The sequence below is a fragment of the Helianthus annuus genome, chromosome 16, assembly GCF_002127325.2.
Source record: "Helianthus annuus cultivar XRQ/B chromosome 16, HanXRQr2.0-SUNRISE, whole genome shotgun sequence".
NCBI classification, from domain to species: Eukaryota; Viridiplantae; Streptophyta; class Magnoliopsida; order Asterales; family Asteraceae; genus Helianthus; species Helianthus annuus.
Window position 1 is genome coordinate 148,568,369 of NC_035448.2, and position 8,710 is coordinate 148,577,078.

Genomic DNA, 8,710 nt, shown 5'->3' on the forward strand with positions numbered 1-8,710 from the left:
TGTACAACGCAAATTTGGTGATAATCATCACTAGGGTTTACCCCCCTTTTTTCTAGGGCCCTAATCCTAATTCCGATTGTTCTGGAAATTTTAGGGTTAGTGCAGAATTACTTGGGTGTCTCAATTAGGGTTTTCTTATTGACTAATTATCATTCTAATTATGGATTTTAATGAGAGTTATTACATCCTCCCCACCTTAAGAAAAATCTCGTCCTCGAGATTCATTGAAATAGATGAGGGTATTTCCGCTTCATTTCTGACTCCAGTTCCCAAGTATATTCTGGTCCCCTCTTTGAATTCCATTTGACTTTCACCAGCACTAGTCGCTTGTGTTTGAGAAACTTGACTTTCCGATCTTCTATTTGTAAGGGTTTTTCTATGAATTTCAGCTTTTCATTTACCTCTACGTCTTGAAGAGGTACTACCAGGGATTCGTCTGATAGACATTTCTTAAGATTGGATACATGAAATACATCATGTACTCCAGCTAATTCTTCTGGTAGTTGTAAGCGATAAGCTATTGGTCCTATTCGTTGGATTACTGGGAATGGTCCAACATATCTTGGACTCAGTTTTCCTTTCTTACCGAATCGTACCACTCCTTTCCAAGGAGAAACTTTCAATAGTACTTTATCTCCTATCTGGAATTCTAGTGGCTTGCGGCGATTATCCGCATGGCTTTTCTGACGATCTCTGGCTGTTTTCAACCTTTCCTTGATTTGAGTTATCTTGTCAGTGGTTTCTTGTACGATTTCTGGACCTGATAATTGACTTTCTCCTATTTCTGCCCAACATACGGGAGTTCTGCACTTGCGTCCATACAGTGCTTCGAATGGAGCGGCTTCGATGCTTGAGTGATAACTATTGTTATAGGAGAATTCGATTAATGGTAAATGGTTATCCCAATTACCACCAAAGTCAATTACACATGCTCGGAGCATGTCTTCTAGAGTTTGGATCGTCCTTTCACTTTGTCCGTCCGTTTGTGGATGATATGCAGTACTTAGATTAAGTCGGGTTCCCATTGCTTCTTGGAAGCTTGTCCAGAAACGGGAAGTGAAACGACTATCTCTATCCGATACGATGGAGTGTGGGACTCCATGTAAGGATACTACTTCATCCACATACAACTTGGCTAACCTTTCCATGCTAAAGGTTTCTTTCATAGGTAGAAAATGAGCAGATTTGGTTAATCGATCCACAATTACCCAAATAGCATCATTATCTTTTCTGGTTTTGGGTAACTTAGTAACAAAGTCCATTGTTATGAGTTCCTATTCCCATACGGGCATTTCTAACTGTTGTAGTAATCCTGAAGGTTTCTGGTGTTCGGCTTTAACTTGTGAACAGGTTAGACACTTAGATACGTATTCGGCTATATCCTTTTTCATACCTATCCACCAGAAATTCTTTCTTAAATCTTGGTACATCTTATTGTTTCCTGGATGTACAGTATACCTAGATTTATGAGCTTCCTCTAAAATCTTTGATCTTAAATTTCCCTGTTTAGGTACCCAAATTCTGCTTTTGTGGAATTTCCAAATTCCATCATTTCCTTGTTCCAATTCTTTTAGGTAACCTTTCATTCCTTCACCATCATCCTTGATTGCTGTTTCCTGAATTTCCTTTAATTGTTCCATTAAATCTACTTGTAGATTTATTCTAAGAGCACGGACTCGCCTTTGCTTCTCATGATCCTTACGACTTAAGGCATCTGCGACTACGTTTGCCTTTCCTTCGTGATATTGAATATCACAGTCGTAATCACTCAGGATGTCCATCCATCTTCTTTGCCTCATATTTAACTCTTTTTGCCCAAATATATACCTTAAACTTTTATGATCTGTATAAACAGTAAACTTACTTCCATACAGATAATGTCTCCATATCTTAAGGGAAAAAACTATAGCTCCTAATTCTAAATCATGAGTCGTATAGTTTTCCTCGTGCTTCTTCAATTGTCTGGAAGCATACGCAATTACCTTCTTGCGTTGCATTAACACACATCTGAATCCTAATTTTGAAGCATCACAATATACTTCAAAATCTTCTGTTCCTTCTGGTAAGGCTAAGATTGGAGCATTGGTTAATTTCTGCTTCAAGATTCTAAAGGCTTCTTCTTGTTTAGGTCCCCATTCAAACTTAATGGCTTTACAGGTTAGCTTAGTTAATGGTACAGCTATCTTGGAAAAATCCTTAATAAACCGTCTATAATATCCGGCTAAACCTATAAAACTTCTAATTTCCATTGCGGTTTGCGAAACCTTCCAGTTGGTGATTGCTTCTATCTTAGCGGGATCTACGTGAATACCTTCATGATTCACCATGTGTCCTAAGAATTGCACTTCTTGTAGCCAAAATTCACACTTCGAAAATTTGGCGTACAATTTTTCTTTTCTTAACAAAGTTAAGAGTGCATGCAAGTGCTGACAATGTTCTTTCTGACTTTTTGAATTAATAAGCATATCGTCTATGAAAACAATTACAAATTTATCCAAATATGGTTTACAGATCCTGTTCATTGTCACACCCTGGCTTTGCGGAAGCGTGGTTAATTTGTGTGACTTCTTAATACCATAGCTTAATCATAACAAAGCTATATGAATTTAAAAACCATGCAAGTCATCCATTAAGTTTTTGAAAACATCATACAATACCATTGTTTTTAACATGCAACCATAACCTTGTTCAGTAACATTACAACTTATAACAAAACATAAACGTGATTTAGGGATTGTGTCTTGTCCAGGTAAGAGACACAACCCTAAACCCTAATGACTTCATGACCAGTGCAGCGGAAAACGTTCCATACCGTGCCAGATCCGTTTAATTTCCTGAAATACATGTGAGTTGAAAAATCAACAATAATGTTGAGCGAGTTCATGTGTAAGTGAGTATGTAAAACCTTTGTGAGTATGAAAATAGTTGTGGTATGTAGCAGTGTAAGAGGACTTGTGATCACCAATGGTTTGCAAGGCCACTGACATATGTGAAGTGCAAATAGGGAGACTCAAACCTAGCAGATTTCGCCACGGCAAAGTATGTGGACAAAGTCACCCCACGGTCCGTTTCTAGTTTGGCCGGGGGCTGGGCTCGCTACACCCAGATAGATCTACCGCTCCTGTCCCTCGGTCCCTCCATGAGGACTAATGGCCCCATGTTGTTCCTATCCACTCACATGATCGTATAACACCTCCTTACGTTAAACATACCGTTGTAAAGTACTCGTAAATCATAGTAACATGTATTTCACCCCCGCAGTTAAGTAAACTGAAAACAGTTAGAGAAAAGGGGGACATGAACTCACAGTGAATGCGTATCTCTACCAAGCGTCTCCAATACAGTAAGCTGTGCAACGACCTACAAGTGCTAATTCTATTAGACGGACGGCCGTGCTTTAGCTTTACAGTTTATGTTCGCGGGAAATAGTTAGACAACTATTTCGTGTTACATTTTGTATAAACTTGGTAGTTATTTTCCTTCCCAAGGATGGGGGATTTTTAATACATGTGCGTATAATTCTTCATCATTAAGTCTCACTTGATCTTTATATATATCCAACCCCAAAATGAATGTATTTATCCAAAATACGTTGTTAAAGTACGCGTTCATAAATATTTCCGTAATTGTGTAAGTTACGTTTTTACATACGAGAGGTAATAAAATTACCGGTGTAACTTAGATATTTATGGTGAAAGCGTTTGTATTATTTTGGAGTCATTATCATTCGTAAACGTTATTTTTACCCTAAAAATAATATTTATGTATTTCACAAAATAATCATAAACAGTGTGTGAAGATATATATTTATCCCATGAATATTTTGTGAAAATCCCACCTCCGAAAATTTAGTAATAAAGTCTTGGCGAAATTTATGTTTCGAAAATATGAAAAAAAATGATTCTAACACTTGTAATGCAAACCAGTTTAAGTGTTAGGTTTTTAGGGAAATTTCGCCAGAGTTTCCTCTGTAACTGGAGGTGGCCACGCTTTTAAGCGTATCATTTTCCTTTAATAATCAAATCAACAATTGTTCCCAACAATTTCAAACAACCTTCCTACATGTTAACTAGTCAAATATAGACATAATCGTAAAAATACACAAACTTGTGGTTTGTCTAGAAACAAGTAGTAAATCCCTTTACTTTTGGTGAATCTTGTGTGTAAATAATCCGTTTTAGTAAAAACCCCGTTTTTAGAGAAACTTGTCTTTACAACTTCTAGTCACATTTGACAAAACTAGCTTCTTGTCGGATCTTTTCATTTCACAAGTGCTTACGCACTTGTGGTTTGTAAAATCATGTTTATTAGTTCAAGATCTATCCTTTAGAAAATACGATTCTTTTAAAGTGTGGTCCTTCAAAGATACCACTTGCGGATACGTAGATCCGCTAGTTTTAAACACCTTTGTACATGTCAAATCGCTTTTACACAAGTAAAATATTTTTACACAAGTTTATGCTTTAAGTGTGGTAGAGTTTCACCTTTAACCCTTGTATTTAGTCAAAAACGAGCTTATGTGAAGATACATGATCTTACAAAGTCGGGTTAAACGATGCTCCGAGCTACCACATCATAGATCGGGTCTCAATAAACACATATTTTAAGTCCTACGACTTTCACACAAGTTATATGTCATTAACCACCACTTTAGTGTTTTTACTAAACTTTTAAAGCGTCAAAACGTATGTTTTTGATATTTAACCGACAAACTTCCTTTTAACCACTTTAGATATGCTTACATAAGAGTTTTAAACAATATACCTCTAGCTCAAGGCTAGGGAAGAAACTAGTCGAAAAACGAGTGGTTAATAGCGTTGTGGTGGGGTCCTTGTGATTCCGAGTGCACCGAGCTTCCTTATGTGTGATCCTCCACACTTGAATGTATGTAAAATAGCCTTGATAAAAATTGAAAGTGATGTTGGGTGGGTGGCAACTCTCGGCCGAAAGTAGCCAAGAGAGAAAGAAGGGAATTTTTTTTTCTTTGTGATAAATTTAGAATGAATGTAGTGGAGGACTTATAGTTCTATTTATAATTCAAAGTAATGAATTATCCAAGGGTTAATATGTTGGCTAGATATTTAGCAAAGTTAATATAATAATCAAAAATTTCAAAAGTGTGTCTCCTAAGTGATGTCCGTTCGGATACATGGGGGTGCAAAATGGTTGAATTTCAACCAATTAAGTTAGTGCTCTAGTTATGTTAAGTTTGTTTAATTTAATTTAGTGTAGTTTGTGTGTTGTAATATATAACAGGTATTAGGGTATTCAGGGACCCTAGCTGACTCAGAAAGGAAAAACAATGTCATGTTAATATTTTTGTGTCCCGGGTTAAGTCCGGTTGTACGGTTGGATATTGATCCGTTAAAGCGTTAAGCATTTAAAGTGTCGTTAATATTGTTTTTAGTTACCCATTAATTCACCAACATTTTGGAAGGTGTCTAGTAATATTTTTTTTTCCAACTTTTTGCACTTTACTAGTTTAGATAAATGATGAATTTTATTTAAAGTGCTGAATTTTGTACTTAGAGTACGTTTTAGGCACATCCGGTCACTATAACTTATTCCTAGAGACGCAGTTCTACAACCCTTGTATCCCTACACTCACTACGGGTGTAGTAAAATATTTCTGGCTCATTCAGGCCTTAGAGGCAGTATCTGCCTGATGCTGGCTTTATCAGCATGTTCAATAGGTTATCCGCTCATGGTGCTACTGTGCTTTTGTGCATCATGTTTGTCACTAGAGTCCAGTATGTAAATAATGTAGTGACAGTAAATAAAGTATGATGCAAGTAAGTTCATGTATCAGTATTCAAGTAGCAGTTCATTAGCTAGTTCAAGCAAGCACAGTAATTAGGCAGTAATTAATCAGTAATTAAGTCGTACGGATACCTGGTTTAGTGCGGGTTGTCACATTCTCCCCCCGTTAAATAAATTTCGTCCCGAAATTTAAGTTCTGCTTGTAGATGCAGAGTTCTTAGGAAATAAGTGGGGGTATTTCTCTTTCATCCGGTCCTCACGCTCCCAGGTGTATTCAGGACCATGTCTGGCATTCCAGCGAACCTTGACGAGTTTGACACTGCTCCGGCGGGTCCTGTTAACTTTCCAATCTGTGACCTCGACAGGTGCTTCTACGAAGTGGAGCGTGTCGTCAACATGGATCTCGTCGATAGGAATGGCAACGTCAACTTGAGTTGGACTTTTCTTTAAATTGGATACATGAAATGTATCGTGAACACCATTTAGTTCAGCAGGTAGGTCCAACTTGTATGCTACGGTTCCAATTCTGTCTAGAATTCTGAAAGGACCAATGTAGCGTGGATTTAACTTCCCACGCTTCCCAAAGCGTGCCACCCCTTTCCAGGGTGATACCTTTAATAACACCATCTCTCCAACTTGAAAATCCACATGTTTTCGGTTTGGATCCGCATAGGCCTTTTGTCTGTGGCGAGCGGCTTCGATGCGTTTAAGAATCTGCGCAATCTTGTCCGTCGTCTCTTGGACGATTTCGGGACCGGCAAGCTGCCTATCACCTGCGTCAGCCCAACATAGTGGTGATCGACACTTGCGTCCGTATAGGGCTTCAAAAGGTGCGACACCAATACTGGTGTGGTAGCTGTTGTTGTATGAGAATTCGACCAAAGGTAAGTGTTTATCCCAGCTACCGCCCAAATCCATAGCACATGCTCTCAGCATGTCTTCCAAAGTCTGTATCGTTCGCTCGCTCTGGCCGTCAGTTTGCGGATGGAACGCAGTGCTCAGATTCAATTGTGAGCCAAAAGCTTCTTGGAAGGATTGCCATATCCTCGACACGAACCTTCCGTCTCTATCAGAGATGATCGAGAGGGGTACTCCATGTCGTGCTACGATCTCTCTCAAGTAAATTTCCGCAAGTTTACTAGTACTGTCTTTCTCCTTGATTGGCAGAAAGTGTGCGGACTTTGTTAGGCGGTCAACAATCACCCAAATCATATCATGACCTCTTGGCGTTCTTGGCAGTTTTGTAACAAAATCCATTGAGATTTGTTCCCATTTCCACTTGGGAATCTCAGGTTGTTGCAGAAGTCCCGAGGGCTTCTGGTATTCCGCCTTGACCTTAGCGCACGTTAAACATTTGCTCACGTAAATAGCAACGTCGCCTTTCATCCTAGGCCACCAATAGTAATTTTTGAGATCTTGGTACATCTTATCCGATCCCGGGTGGATAGAGTACCGTGACTTGTGCGCTTCATCGAAAATAACTTCCCTTAATTCACCAAATAGAGGAACCCAAATCCTTTTCCCAAAACATAACGTTCCTTCCTCGTTTGGCACCAATATCTTCTCCATCCCACGGAGATACTCTTTCTCAAGGTTCTCCTCCTTGAGAGCTTCTTTCTGCGCTGCACGAACGCGCGAGGAGAGATCGGTTTGGATTATCATTTCCATAGCCCTAACCCTTAGGGGCTTGATCCTTTCCTTACGACTTAAGGCATCGGCGACTACATTCGCCTTCCCTGGGTGATACTTTATCTCGCAGTCGTAATCGTTCAATAATTCAACCCATCGTCTTTGCCTCTTATTCAACTCCTTCTGGTTGAATATATGCTGTAGGCTTTTGTGATCTGTGAAGATTGTGCACTTCGTACCATACAGGTAGTGTCTCCAGATCTTTAGTGCAAAAACCACTGCGCCTAGCTCCAAATCATGAGTGGTATAGTTCTTTTCGTGCACCTTCAGTTGGCGTGATGCGTAAGCGATGACCTTTTGACGTTGCATCAACACACAACCCAATCCTTGACGCGATGCGTCGCAATATACCACAAAATCGTCGGTACCTTCCGGTAGAGCTAAGATTGGCGCGTTACAGAGCTTGTCCTTTAATATCTGAAATGCTTCATCCTGTTTGATTCCCCAATCAAACGTCTTGTCCTTCTGCGTGAGGAGCGTCAAAGGTTGAGCGATTTTCGAGAAGTCCTCGATGAACCTTCGATAGTAGCCGGCCAAACCCAAGAATTGTCGAATCTCGGTTGGCGTTGTAGGCGTTTCCCAATTCTTGATTGCCTCGATCTTGGTGGGATCAACATGAATTCCATCCCCATTAACCACATGTCCAAGAAACTGGACTTCGCGTAGCCAAAACTCACACTTAGAGAACTTGGCGTACAACTGTTCCTTCTTTAGCAGCTCCAGAATGGCTCTAAGATGCTGCTCGTGTTCAGCCTTTGACTTGGAATAAATTAGGATGTCATCGATGAATACGATCACGAACTTATCCAAGTACGGCTTACAAACTCGGTTCATCAAATCCATGAACACTGCCGGTGCGTTTGTTAAACCAAACGGCATAACGAGAAACTCGTAGTGTCCATAACGAGTTCTGAAGGCCGTCTTCGGAATACTCTCCTCTTGTATCCGTAGCTGATGGTATCCAGATCGAAGATCGATCTTTGAATAGAAGCTTGAACCTTGAAGCTGGTCGAACAGATCATCGATTCTTGGCAGGGGATACCTATTCTTGATCGTCAGCTTGTTCAACTCTCTGTAGTCTATGCACATACGGAAACTACCGTCCTTCTTCTTCACAAACAAAACTGGAGCTCCCCAAGGCGAGAAGCTTGGTCGGATAAAACCCTTGTCTAACAACTCTTGAAGTTGTGTTGACAGTTCTTGCATCTCAGACGGAGCGAGTCTGTATGGTGCCTTAGCCACAGGCGTGGCGCCTGGAACT